Source organism: Arachis ipaensis, chromosome B2, assembly GCF_059453495.1.
Source record: "Arachis ipaensis isolate K30076 ecotype BB chromosome B2, ASM5945349v1, whole genome shotgun sequence".
In the NCBI taxonomy this organism is placed as follows: Eukaryota; Viridiplantae; Streptophyta; class Magnoliopsida; order Fabales; family Fabaceae; genus Arachis; species Arachis ipaensis.
Genome location: NC_142437.1, coordinates 45,343,814 through 45,358,766, shown reverse-complemented (window position 1 = coordinate 45,358,766; position 14,953 = coordinate 45,343,814). Strand labels below are relative to the sequence as shown.

The 14,953-nt window shown below is 38.3% G+C and overlaps 2 non-coding genes across 2 annotated transcripts; both read left to right on the top strand.

The window, feature by feature from the left end:
• The first annotated feature begins 1,644 nt into the window (after positions 1 to 1,644).
• LOC148573828 (small nucleolar RNA R71) lies at positions 1,645 to 1,752 on the top strand. Its single transcript, XR_015905916.1, has one exon. It is a non-coding gene; the product is annotated as a small nucleolar RNA R71 (small nucleolar RNA).
• Positions 1,753 to 6,636: 4,884 nt separating this feature from the next.
• LOC148573827 (small nucleolar RNA R71) lies at positions 6,637 to 6,744 on the top strand. The gene has a single exon (XR_015905763.1). It is a non-coding gene; the product is annotated as a small nucleolar RNA R71 (small nucleolar RNA).
• Positions 6,745 to 14,953: the final 8,209 nt, after the last annotated feature.

Genomic DNA, 14,953 nt, shown 5'->3' with positions numbered 1-14,953 from the left:
TGCAGAGCTTTGTTGAGACCTCCCAACACCAAACTTAGAGTTTGGTTGTGGCTTCCCAACACCAAACTTAGAGTTTGATTGTGGGGGCTTTGGTTGACTCTGCTTTTAGAGAAGCTTTTTCTGCTTCCTCTCCATGGATGCAGAGAGAGATCCTTGAGTTGTAAACATAAGGTTGTCCTTATTTAATTGAAAGATCAATTCTCCTCTGTCCACATCAATTACAGCTCTTGCTGTGGCTAGGAAAGGTCTTCCTAGGATGATGGATTCATCCTCTTCCTTTCCAGTATCCAGGACTATGAAATCAGCAGGGATGTAAAGGCCTTCAACCTTTACTAACACGTCCTCTACTTGTCCATAAGCCTGTTTTCTTGAATTGTCTGCCATCTCTAATGAGATTTTAGCAGCTTGCACCCCATAGATCCCCAGCTTCTCTATTACAGAGAGGGGCATGAGGTTTATTCCTGAACCAAGGTCACACAGAGCCTTAAAGATCATGGTGCCTATGGTACAAGGTATTATGAACTTTCCAGGATCCTGTCTCTTCTGAGGCAATGTCAGTTGATCCAGATCACTTAGTTCATTGGTGAACAAGGGAGGTTCATCTTCCCAAGTTTTAATACCAAATAATTTGGCATTTAGCTTCATGATTGCACCAAGGAACTTGGCAGCTTGCTCTTCAGTAACATCCTCATTCTCTTCAGAAGAGGAATACTCATCAGAGCTCATGAATGGCATAAGGAGGTTCAATAGAGTCTCTATGGTCTCTAGATGAGCCTCAGAGTCCTTTGGTTCCTCAGAGGGAAGCTCCTTATTGATCACTGGACATCCCAGGAGGTCTTCCTCCTTGGGATTCACGTCCTTCTCCTCTCTTGTGGGTTCGGCCATGGTAATTAATTCAATGGCCTTGCACTCTCCTTTTGGATTCTCTTCTGTATTGCTTGGGAGAGTACTAGGAGGGATTTCAGTGATCCTTTTACTCAGCTGGCCCACTTGTGCTTCCAAATTTCTAATGGAAGACCTTGTTTCATTCATGAAACTCACAGTGGCCTTAGATAGATCAGAGACTAAATTTGCTAAGCTAGATGGATTCTGCTCAGAATTCTCTGTCTGTTGCTGAGTGGATGATGGAAAAGGCTTGCTATTGCTAAACCTATTTCTTCCACCATTATTAAAGCCTTGTTGCGGCTTTTGATCCTTCCATGAGAGATTTGGGTGATTTCTCCATGATGGATTGTAGGTGTTTCCATATGGTTCACCCATGTATTTTAACTCTGCTATTGCAGGGTTCTCAGGATCATAAGCTTCTTCCTCAGAAGATGCCTCTTGAGTACTGTTGGATGCAGCTTACATTCCATTCAGACTCTGAGAAATCATATTGACTTGCTGAGTCAATATTTTATTCTGAGCCAATATGGCATTCAGAGTATCAATTTCAAGAACTCCCTTCTTCATAGGCGTCCCATTACTCACAGGATTCCTCTCAGAAGTGTACATAAACTGGTTATTAGCAACCATGTCAATGAGTTCTTGAGCTTCTGCAGGCGTTTTCTTTAGGTGAATGGATCCACCTGCAGAAGTATCCCATGACATCTTTGATAGCTCAGATAAACCATCATAGAATATATCCAGGATGGTCCATTCTGAAAGCATGTCAGAAGGACACTTTTTGGTCAGCTGCTTGTATCTTTCCCAAGCTTCATAGAGGGATTCACCTTCTTTCTGTCTGAAGGTTTGAACATCAGCTCTAAGCTTGCTCAGCTTTTGAGGAGGAAAGAACTTGGCTAAGAAAGCCGTGACCAGCTTATCCCAAGAGTTCAGGCTGTCTTTGGGTTGAGAGTCCAACCATATTCTAGCTCTGTTTCTTACAGCAAAAGGGAAAAGTATGAGCCTGTAGACTTCAGGATCTACTCCATTAGTCTTAACAGTATCACAGATCTGCAAGGATTCAGTTAAGAACTGAAAAGGATCTTCAGATGGAAGTCCATGAAACTTGCAGTTCTGCTGCATCAGAGAAACTAGCTGAGGTTTCAGCTCAAAATTGTTTGCTCCAATGGTAGGAATGGAGATGCTTCTTCCATGTAAATTGGAATTAGGTGCAGTAAAGTCACCAAGCATTCTCCTTGCATTATTGTTGTTGGGTTCGGCTACCATCTCCTTTACTTGTTCGAAATTTTTAATAAGGTTGTCTCTGGATTATTGTAATTTATCTTCTCTTAGTTTTCTCTTCAGAGTCCTTTCAAGTTCTGGATCAGCTTCAACAAGAATGCCTTTTTCTTTGTCCCTGCTCATAAGAAAGAGAAGAGAAAAAGAAAAGAAGAGGAATCCTCTATGTCACAGTAAAGAGGTTCCTTATTGTTAGTAGAAGAAGAAAAGGAATAGGGGTGAAGAAGAATGAAGAATCCAAACACAAAGGTGATGATAGGAGCAGAGATGTGAGATGAAGAGAAGTGTTAGTAGATGAATAAATAAATAGAAGGGGATGAGAGGAGGAGAGAATTTTCGAAAATAATTTTTGAAAAAGAGTTAGTGATTTTCGAAAATAGTTTTTGTAAAAAGTTAGTAGTTTTTCGAAAATTCAAATAAAAATAAAATAATTAGTCTAATTAAAAAGAAATTTCGAAAAAGAGGGAAGATTTTTTCGAAAATTAGAGAGAGAGAGTTAGTTAGGTAGTTTTGAAAAAGGTAAGAAACAAACAAAAAGTTAGTTAGTTAGTTGAAACAAATTTTGAAAAGATAAGAAGTTAGGAAGTTAGAAAAGATATTTTGCAATCACTTTTTTGAAAAAGGTAAGATAAGAAGATATTTTTGAAAAGATATGATAGAAATTAGTTTTTGAAAAAGATTTGATTTTTAAAATCTCAATTAATGACTTGATTCACAAGAAATCACAAGATATGATTCTAGAACTTAAAGTTTGAATCTTTCTTAACAAGTAAGTAACAAACTTGAAATTTTTGAATCAAAACATTAATTGATGATGTTATTTTCGAAAATATGATATAAAATTAAGAAAAAGATTTTTGAAAAATATTTTTGAAATTTTCGAAAATAACTAAAAAAAATTGAAAAAAGATTTGATTTTTGAAAAAGATTTTGAAAAAGATAAGATTTTTTTTAAATTGAAAATTTGATTTGACTCATAAAAACAACTAGATTTTAAAATTTTTTGAAAAAGTTAAATCTAATTTTCGAAATTTTAAGAGAGAAAAAGGGAAAGATATTTTTTTGATTTATGAATTTTTATGATGAGAGAGAAAAACAAGAAAAATGATGCAATGCATGAAAGTTATGGATCAAAACAATGAATGCATGCAAGAATGCTATGAATGTCAAGATGAACACCAAGAACACTATGAAGATCATGATGAACATCAAGAACACATTTTTGAAAAATTTTTAATGCAAAGAAAACATGCAAGACACCAAACTTAGAATTCTTTAATGCTTAGACATAAAGAATTCAGGAATGCATATGAAAAACAAGAAAAGACACAAAACATACAAATGCAAAGATCAAACAAGAAGACTTACCAAGAACAACTTGAAGATCATGAAGAACACTATGAATGCATAAAATTTTTCGAAAAATGCAAGATGAGCATGCAATTGACACCAAACTTATAACATGACACATGACTCAAACAAGAAACACAAAAAATATTTTTTTGATTTTTATGATTTTCTAAATTTTTTTTCTTTTAAGTTTTTTTTTGAAAATCATTTTGAAAAAGAAAAATAAGGATTCTAAAATTTTTAATATGAATTCCAGGAATCTTATGCTCTTTAGTCTAAAGCTCCAATCAAAGGGTCAGGCATGGCTTAATAGCCAGCCAAGCTTTAGTATGTAACTCAGACATGGCACGCCTAGCATGCCCTATCCAAAAGAATTAGACATGGCTTTACAGCCAGCCAGACTTCAACATGCTTCATGAAACACTAGAATTCATTCTTAAAAATTCTGAAGAAAAATATATTTTTGAAAACATTTTTATTTTAAAATTTTTTCGAAAACAAAGGAGAAATTTTTTGAAAGATTTTTGAAATTTTTTTTTGAAAAGAAAACAAAAAGAAAGTTACCTAATCTGAGCAACAAGATGAACCGTCAGTTGTCCAAACTCGAACAATCCCCGGCAACGGCGCCAAAAACATGGTATGCGAAATTGTTACTCAGGTTGTGAATTATTGTTCGAAATTGATTCCCTGGCGATGGCACCAAAAACGGATGCACAGAACCATGGTCTAAATATATCTTCACAACTTCGCATAACTAACCAGCAAGTGCACTGGGTCGTCCAAGTAATAAACCTTACGTGAGTAAGGGTCGATCCCACGGAAATTGTTGGTATGAAGCAAGCTATGGTCACCTTGTAAATCTCAGTCAGGCGGATATAAAGTAGTTATGGAGTTTTCGAAATTAATACTAAAATAAGGATAGAAATACTTATGTAAATCATTGGTGAGAATTTCAGATAAGCGTATGGAGATGCATTCATTCCTCTGAACCTCTGCTTTCCTGCTGTCGTCATCTAATCAGTCTTACTCCTTTCTATGGCTGGCTTTATGTAAGGATGTCACCGGTGCCAATGGCTACTTTCAATCCTCTCGGGAAAATGGTCCAAATGCTCTGTCACAGCAAGGCTAATCGTCTGGAGGCATCACCCTTGTCAATGGTTGCATCCTATTCCTCTCTGTTAAAATGGTCCGATGCACTGTCACTGCATGGCTAATCATCTTGGAGGTTCTCGATCATACTGGAATAGGATTTACTATCCTTTTGCGTCTGTCACTACGCCCAGCACTCGCGAGTTTGGAGTTCGTCACAGTCATTCAATCCCAGAGTCCTACTTGGAATACCACGGACAAGGTTTAGACTCTCCGGACTCTCATGAATGCCGCCATCAATCTAGCTTATACCACGAAGATTCTGATTAAGAGATCTAAGAGATACTCATTCAATCTAATGTAGAACGGAAGTGGTTGTCAGGCACGCGTTCATAGGGAATGATGATGATTGTCACGTTCATCACATTCAGGTTGAAGTGCGAATGAATATCTTAGAAGCGAAATAAGATGAATTGAATAGAAAACAGTAGTACTTTGCATTAATCTTTGAGGAATAGCAGAGCTCCACACCTTAATCTATGGAGTGCAGAAACTCTACCGTTGAGAATACATAAGTAATGAAGGTCCAGGCATGGCCGAATGGCCAGCCCCCAAACATGATCAATAGATCAAAAGATAATCCAAAGATAAAAAGATGTCTAATACAATAGTAAAAGGTCCTATTTATAATAAACTAGCTACTAGGGTTTACAAAAGTAAGTAATTGATGCATAAATCCACTTCCGGGGCCCACTTGGTGTGTGCTTGGGCTGAGCTTGAATGTTACACGTGTAGAGGTCAATCTTGGAGTTGAACGCCAGCTTTTGTGCCATTTTGGGCGTTGACCTCCACTTTGCAACTTGTTTCTGGCGCTGGACGCTAGAATTGGGCAGAGAGCTGGCGTTGAACGCCAGTTTGCGTCATCTAAACTTGGGCAAAGTATGGACTAGTATATATTGCTGGAAAGCCCTGGATGTCTACTTTCCAACGCAGTTGGAAGCGCACCATTTTGAGTTCTGTAGATCCAGAAAATCCATTTTGAGTGCAGGGAGGTCAGAATCCAACAGCATCAGCAGTCCTTCTTCAACCTCTGAATCTGATTTTTGCTCAAGTCCCTCAATTTCAGCCAGAAAATACCTGAAATCACAGAAAAACACACAAACTCATAGTAAAGTCCAGAAATGTGAATTTAACATAAAAACTAATGAAAACATCCCTAAAAGTAACTAGATTCTACTAAAAACATACTAAAAATAATGCCAAAAAGCGTATAAATTATCCGCTCATCACCTTGCACTCTCTTTTTGGATTTTCTTCTGTATTGCTTGGGAGAGTACTAGGAGGGATTTTAGTGATCCTTTTACTCAGCTGGCCCTCTTGTGCCTCTAAATTTCTAATGGAAGACCTTGTTTCATTCATGAAACTCAGAGTGGCCTTAGATAGATCAGAGACTAAGTTTGCTAAATTAGAGGTATTTTGTTCAGAGTTCTCTGTCTGTTGTTGAGTGGATGATGGAAAAGGTTTACTATTGTTAAACCTATTTCTTCCACCATTATTAAAGCTTTGTTGAGGCTTTTGTTGATCCTTCCATGAGAAATTTGGGTGATTTCTCCATGAGGGGTTATAGGTGTTTCCATAGGGTTCACCCATGTAATTCACCTCTGCTATTGCAGAATTTTCAGGATCATAAGCTTCTTCTTCAGAAGATGCCTCTTGAGTACTGTTGGATGCAGCTTGCATTCCATTCAGACTCTGAGAAATCATATTGACTTGCTGAGTCAATATTTTATTCTGAGCCAATATGGCATTCAGAGTATCAATTTCAAGAACTCCCTTCTTCTGAGGCGTCCCATTACTCACAGGATTCCTCTCAGAAGTGTACGTGAACTGGTTATTAGCAACCATGTCAATGAGTTCTTGAGCTTCTGCAGGCATTTTCTTTAGGTGAATGGATCCACCTGCAGAAGTATCCAATGACATCTTAGCTAATTCAGACAGACCATCATAGAATATATCCAAGATGGTCCATTCTGAAAGCATGTCAGAAGGACACTTTTTGGTCAGTTGCTTGTATCTCTCCCAAGCTTCATAGAGGGATTCACCTTCTTTCTGTCTGAAGGATTGAACATCCACTCTAAGCTTGCTCAGCTTTTGAGGAGGAAAGAACTTGGCTAAGAAAGCCGTGACCAACTTATCCCAAGAGTTCAGGCTATCTTTGGGTTGAGAGTCCAACCACACTCTAGCTCTGTCTCTTACAGCAAAAGGGAAAAGCATGAGCCTGTAGACTTCAGGATCTACTCCATTAGTCTTAACAGTATCACAGATCTGCAAGAATTCAGTTAAGAACTGAAAAGGATCTTCTGATGGAAGTCCATGAAACTTGCAGTTTTGTTGCATCAGAGAAACTAATTGAGGTTTCAGCTCAAAATTGTTTACTCCAATGGTAGGGATGGAGATGCTTCTCCCATGTAAATTGGAATTAGGTGCAGTAAAGTCACCAAGCATCCTCCTTGCATTATTATTATTTTCGGCTGCTATTTCCTCTTCCTGTTCGAAAATTTCTGTAAGGTTGTCTCTGGATTGTTGTATTTTAGCTTCTCTTAGTTTCCTCTTCAGAGTCCTTTCAGGTTCAGGGTCTGCTTCAACAAGAATGTTCTTGTCCTTGCTCCTGCTCATATGAAAAAGAAGGAACAGAAAAATAGTAATAATAGGGATCCTTTTTACCCAGGTATAGAGGTTCCCCTGTGTGAGTAGAAGAAGAAAAGAATGTAATGTAAAGAAGGGAAGAAGAGAAAATTTGAACACAGATGGAAGAGGGGGTTCGAATTTGGGTGAGATGAAATGTTAGTAGATGAATAAATAAATAGAAGGAGATGAGAGAGAAAGAGGATTTTCGAAAATATAATTTTGAAAAGGGGTTTGTGATTTTTGAAAATTAGGAATGAAATCAAATTAAAATTAAAAATTGAAACAATTAGTTAATTAAAAAGAATTTTTGAAAAAGAGGGAGGATATTTTCGAAAATTAGAGAGAGAGAGTTAGTTAGGTAGTTTTGAAAAAGATAAGAAACAAACAAAAAGTCAATTAGTTAGTTGAAAAAGATTTGAAAATCAATTTTGAAAAGATAAGAAGTTAAGAAGTTAGAAAAGATATTTGAAAAAGATATGATATGAAAAGGTAAGATAAAAAAATAATTTTGAAAAGATATGATTGAAATTAGTTTTGAAAAAGATTTGATTTTTAAAATCACAATTAATGACTTGACTCACAAGAAATCACAAGATATGATTCTAGAATATAATTTAAAGTTTGAATCTTTCTTAACAAGTAAGTAACAAACTCGAAATTTTTGAATCAAAACATTAATTGATGATGTGATTTTCGAAAATTATGATATAAAATTAAGAAAAAGATTTTTGAAAAATATTTTTAAAATTTTTGAAAATAAATAAGAAAAATGAAAAAGATTTGATTTTTGAAAAAGATTTTGAAAAAGATAAGATTTTTAAATTGAAAATTTGATTTGACTCATAAGAAACTATTGAATTTTAAAAAATTTTTGAAAAAGTCAATCCAAATTTTCGAAATTTATGAGAGAAAAAAGGAAAGATATTTTTTTTTTTATTTTTGAATTTTTAATGATGAAAGAGAAAAACATGAAAAAGACTCAATGCATGAAAATTTTGGATCAAAACAATGAATGCATGCAAGAATGCTATGAATGTCAAGATGAACACCAAGAACACTTTGAAGATCATGATGAACATCAAGAACATATTTTTGAAAAATTTTTAATGCAAAGAAAACATGCAAGAAAGAAATCTTTCATGTTCAGACACTATGAATGTAAGAATGCACATGAAAAACAAGAAAAGGCACAAAACAAGAAAACATCAAGATCAAACAAGAAGATTTACCAAGAACAACTTGAAGATCATGAAGAACACCATGAATGCATGATTTTTTTCGAAAAATGCAAGATGAACATGCAATTGACACCAAACTTACAATTTGACTCAAGACTCAAACAAGAAACATGAAATATTTTTTATTTTTATGATTTTATGATTTTTTTGGATGCAGGGAAACTTGCACGTGTGGTTCTGGCCGGGTACCCCGGTCTACTGTACTAATATGTGTAGGTCCCCATAATTCGAGTGAGATTGTCATGGCGCAAAAGCAGATATGGTCCGGTATTCCCTTGTTCCCTGTATTGGTTATGTTCTTCATTTCTCGTCTAGCAGAAACAAATCGAGCTCCGTTTGATCTCCCAGAAGCGGAAGCTGAATCAGTTGCTGGCTATAATGTAGAATATGCGTTTTTCGAAAATTAATGTGAAAAAGAAAAATAAGGATTCCAAAATCTTTAAGAAGAATTCCAGGAATCTTTCAATATTAGCCCAAAGCTCCAATCAAAGGGTTAGACATGGCTTAATAGCCAGCCAAGCTTCAACAGTACAAGCAATTCCCTAACATGTGGAAGCCTCAGTCCAAAAGAATTTAGACGTGGCTCTACAGCCAGCCAGGCTTCAACATGCTTCATGAAACTCTAGAATTCATTCTTAAAAATTCTGAAGAACATAAATTAGAAATTTTTTTTTGAAAACTTTTTGAAAATAAAATAAGAAGAAAATTACCCAATCTGAGCAACACGATAAACCGTCAGTTGTCCAAACTCGAACAATCCCCGGCAACGGCGCCAAAAACTTGGTATGCAAAATTGTTACTCTGAGGTTGTAAAATTTGTTGTTCATTCTCTCCCTAGAAATGGCGCCAATAACTGGTGCACCATACCATGGTCCAAACATAACTTCACAACTTCGCACAACTAACCAGCAAGTGCACTGGGTCGTTGGTGCACGAAATTGTGATGTCCAGGCTCGAACAATCCCTGGTAATGGCTCCAAAGCTTGGTGCTTTGATCTTAATTCATAATTGTCACAACTTCGATACAACTAACCAGCAAGTGCACTGGGTCGTCCAAGTAATACCTTACGTGAGTAAGGATCGAATCCCACGGAGATTGTTGGTATGAAGCAAGCTATGGTCACCTTGTAAATCTCAGTCAGGCGGATTTAAACATGATACTTGATTAGATTAACATAAACAATAAAAGGGATAGAGATACTTATGTAATTCATTGGTGAGAATTTCAGATAAGAGAATGGAGATGCTTTTCGTTCCTCTGAACCTCTGCTTTCCTGCTATCTTCATCCAACCAGTCTTACTCCTTTCCATGGCTGGCTTTATGTGATACATCACCACTGTCAATGGCTACTTTCGGTCATCTCTCGAGAAAATGATCCAATGCCCTGTCACGGCACGGCTAATCGTCTGGAGGCATCACCCTTGTCAATGGCTTCATCTTATCTTCTCAGTGAATAATATGCTCACGCACCCTGTCACGGCACGGCTATTCATCTGTCGGTTCTCGATCATGCCGGAATAGGATTTACTATCCTTTTGCGTCTGTCACTAACGCCCTGCAATCGCGAGTTAGGAGCTCGTCACAGTCATTCAATCATTGAATCCTACTCGGAATACCACAGACAAGGTTTAGACCTTCCGGATTCTCTTGAATGCCGCCATCATTCTAGCTTACGCCACGAAGATTCTGGTTAGGAGATCTAAGAGATATTCATTCTAGCTTAATTCATGTAGAATGGAAGTGTTTGTCAGGCACGCGTTCATAAAGGAGAAGGATGATGAGCGTCACACATAATCATCACCTTCATCATGTTCTTGGGTGCGAATGGATATCTTAGAAGCGAAATAAGAAGAATTGAATAGAAAACAGCAGTACTTTGCATTAATCTTTGAGGAACAGCAGAGCTCCACACCTTAATCTATGGAGTGTAAAAACTCTACCGTTAAAAATACATAAGTGAAGGTCCAGGCATGGCCGAGAGGCCAGCCCCTCTGATCTGAGAACCAGGCGTCCAAAGATGCCTAATACAATAGTAAAAGGTCCTATTTATAATAAACTAGTCACTAGGGTTTACATGAGTAAGTAATTGATGCATAAATCCACTTTCGGGGCCCACTTGGTGTGTGTTTGGGCTGAGCCTGAGTGTAGCACGTGCAGAGGCCATTTGTGGAGTTGAACGCCACTTTCTGTGCCAGTTTGGGCGTTCAACTCTGGTTTTGGATCCTTTTCTGGCGCTGGACGCCAGATTTGGGCAGAAGGCTGGCGTTGAACGCCAGTTTACGTCATCTATTCTTGGCCAAAGTATGGACTATTATATATTGCTGGAAAGCCCTGGATGTCTACTTTCCAACGCAATTTTAAGCGCGCCATTTTTAGTTCTGTAGTACCAGAAAATCCACTTTGAGTGCAGGGAGGTCAGAATCCAACAGCATCAGCAGTCCTTTTTCAACCTCTGAATCTGATTTTTGCTCAAGTCCCTCAATTTCAGTCAGAAAATACCTGAAATCACAGAAAAACACACAAACTCATAGTAAAGTCCAGAAATGTGAATTTAACACAAAATCTATTAAAAACATCCCTAAAAGTAACTAGATCCTACTAAAAACATACTAAAAATAATGTCAAAAAGCGTATAAATTATCCGCTCATCACAACACCAAACTTAAATTGTTGCTTGTCCCCAAGCAACTGAAAATCAAATAGAATAAAAAGAAGAGAATATACTATAAATTCCAAACTATCAATGAAACAGAGCTTCAATCATATGAGCGGGACTTATAGCTTTTTGCCTCTTGAATAGTTTTGGCATCTCACTTTATCCATTGAGGTTCAGAATGATTGGAATCTATAGGAACTTCAGATTTTGAATAGTGTTATTGACTCTCCTAGTTCAGTATGATGATTCTTGAACACAGCTTCTTTATGAGTCTTGGCCATGGCCCTAAGCACTTTGTTTTCCAGTATTACCACCGGATACATAAATGCCACAGACACATAATTGGGTGAACCTTTTCAGATTGTGACTCAGCTTTGCTAAAGTCCCCAATTAGTGGTGTCCAGGGTTCTTAAGCACACTCTTTTTTTTGCTTTGGACCTTGACTTTAACCGCTCAGTCTCAAGTTTTCACTTGACACCTACACGCCACAAGCACATGGTTAGGGACAGCTTGGTTTAGCCGCTTAGGCCAGGATTTTATTCCTTTAGACCCTCCTATCCCCTGATGCTCAAAGCCTTGGGATCCTTTTTTATTTGCCCTTGCCTTTTGGTTTTAAGGGTTATTGGCTTTTTGCTCTTGCCTCTTGGTTTTAAGAGCTTTTGGCTTTTTCTGCTTGCTTTTCTTTCTATATTTTTTTTTTCGCCTATTTTTTTTTCTGCATGCTTTGTTCTTTGCTGCTTTTTCTTGCTTCAAGAATCATTTTTATGATTTTTCAGATTATCAAATAACATGTCTCCTAGTCATCATTCTTTCAAGAGCCAACATATTTAACATTCTTAAACAACAACTTCAAAAGACATATGCACTGTTCAAGCATACATTCAGAAAACAAGAAGCATTGTCACCACATCAATATAATTAAGCTAAGTTCAAGGATAAATTCGAAACTCATGTACTTCTTGCTCTTTTGAGTTAAAACAATTTTTTTATTTTAAGAGAGGTGATAGATTCATAGGACATTCATAACTTTAAGACATAGTTACTAACTGCTAATGATCATGTAATGAAGACACAAACATAGATAAGCACCATAACATAGAAAACGAAAAACAGAGAAAGTAAGAACAAGGAATGAGTCCACCTTAGTGATGTCCTTGAGCTCTTCTATGTCTCTTCCTTGTCTTTGCTGCTCCTCCTTCATTGCTTTTAGATCTTCTCTGATTTCATGAAGGATGATGGAGTGCTCTTGATGTTCCACCCTTAGTTGCTTCCAATAATTGTGTGGAAGAAAATGTATCCCCTGAGGTATCTCAGGGATCTCTTGATTTGCAGTCAAATGTTCTACCACTGAGCTATAGACCCTTGATGGAAGCTTTTGTCTTCCCTTTCCTCTTTCTAGAGGTTTCTTTGGCCTTAGGTGCCATCAATGGTTATGGAAAAAACAAAAAAGCTATGCTTTTTACCACACCAAACTTAGAATGTTGCTCGCCCTCGAGCAAAAGAAGAAAGAATAGAAGAATAAGAAGAAGATATGGAGGAGATGGAGGGAGATGTGTATTCGGCCATATGGGTGGGATTGGGTGGGAAAGAGATGTTGAATTTTGAAGGAAAGTGGGTGTTTGAGAAGAGAGAAGAGAGTGAGTGGAGGTAGGTGGGGATCCTGTGGGGTCCACAGATCCTGAGGTGATCCTGTGAGGTCCACAGATCTTGAGGTGTCAAGGCATTTACATCCCTGCACCAATTTAGGCATGCAAAATGCCCTTGCACACAACTCTGGGCGTTCAGCGCCAGGTTGGTGCCCATTTTGGGCGTTCAACGCCCATTTGCTGCCATTTCTGGCGTTGAACGCCAGAACCATGCTTGTTCTGGGCGTTCAGCGCCAGGATGCTCCCATTCTGGGCGTTCAGCGCCAGAACCATGCTCTGTTCTGGCGTTTGAACGCCAGACAGATGCTCCTCCAGGGTGTGATTTTTCTTCTGCTGTTTTTGACTCCGTTTTTGATTTTTTTGTTTATTTTGTGACTCCACATGATCATGAACCTAAGAAAACATGAAAAACAATAAAAATAGGAATTAGATAAACATTGGGTTGCCTCCCAACAAGCGCTTCTTTAATGTCAGTAGCTTGACAGTGGGCTCTCATGGAGCCTCACAGATGTGCAGAGCTTTGTTGAGACTCTCCAACACCAAACTTAGAGTTTGGATATGGGAGTTCAACACCAAACTTAGAGTTTGGTTGTGGCCTCCCAACACCAAACTTAGAGTTTGACTGTGGGGGCTCTGGTTGACTCTGCTTGGAGAGAAGCTTTTCTTGCTTCCTCTCCATGGTTGCAGAGGGAGATCCTTGAGTTTTGAATACAAGGGAGTTCTCATTCCATTGAAGGACTATTTCACCTCTGTCAACATCAATCACAGCTCTTGCTGTGGCCAGGAAAGGTCTTCCTAGGATGATGGATTCATCCTCTTCCTTTCTAGTATCCAGGACTATGAAATCAGCAGGGATGTAAAGGCCTTCAACCTTTACTAACACGTCCTCTACTTGTCCATAAGCCTGTTTTCTAGAGCTGTCTGCCATCTCTAATGAGATTTTAGCAGCTTGCACCCCATAGATTCCCAGTTTCTCTATTACAGAGAGGGGCATGAGGTTTATCCCTGAACCAAGGTCACATAGAGCCTTAAAGATCATGGTGCCTATGGTGCAGGGTATTGTGAACTTTCCAGGATCCTGTCTCTTCTGAGGCAATGTCAGTTGATCCAGATCACTTAGTTCATTGATGAACAAGGGAGGTTCAACTTCCCAAGTATCAATGCCAAATAATTTGGCATTCAGCTTCATGATTGCACCCAGAAACTTGGCAGTTTGCTTTTCAGTAACATCCTCATTCTCTTCAGAAGAGGAATACTCAGCCGAGCTCATGAAGGGCATAAGGAGGTTCAATGGAATCTCTATGGTCTCTAGATGAGCCTTAGAGTCCTTTGGTTCCTCAGAGGGAAGCTCCTTATTGACCACTGGACGTCCCAGGAGGTCTTCCTCCTTGGGATTCACGTCCTCTCCTCTCCTCTCAGGTTCGGCCATGGCGCTTATGTCAATGGCCTTGCACTCTCCTTTTGGGTTCTCTTCTGTATTGCTTGGGAGAGTACTAGGAGGGATTTCAGTGATCCTTTTACTCAGCTGGCCCACTTGTGCTTCCAGATTTCTAATGGAAGACCTTGTTTCATTCATGAAACTTACAGTGGTCTTAGATAGATCAGAGACTAGATTTGCTAAATTAGAAGCATTTTGTTCAGAGTTCTCTGTCTATTGCTGAGTTGATGATGGAAAAGGCTTGCTATTGCTGAACCTGTTTCTTCCACCATTATTAAAGCCTTGTTGGGGCTTTTGATCCTTCCATGAGAAATTTGGATGATTTCTCCATGTTGAGTTATAGGTGTTTCCATAAGGTTCACCTAAGTAATTTACGTCTGCTATTGCAGGGTTCTCAGGATCATAGGCTTCTTCTTCAGAAGATGCCTCTTGAGTACTGTTGGATGCAGCTTGCATTCCATGCAGACTCTGAGAGATCATATTGACTTGCTGAGTCAATATTTTATTCTGAGCCAATATGGCATTCAGAGTATCAACCTCAAGAACTCCCTTCTTCATAGGCGTCCCATTACTCACAGGATTCCTTTCAGAAGTGTACATGAACTGGTTATTAGCAACCATGTCAATGAGTTCTTGAGCTTCTGCAGGCGTTTTCTTTAGGTGAATGGATCCACCTGCAGAGGT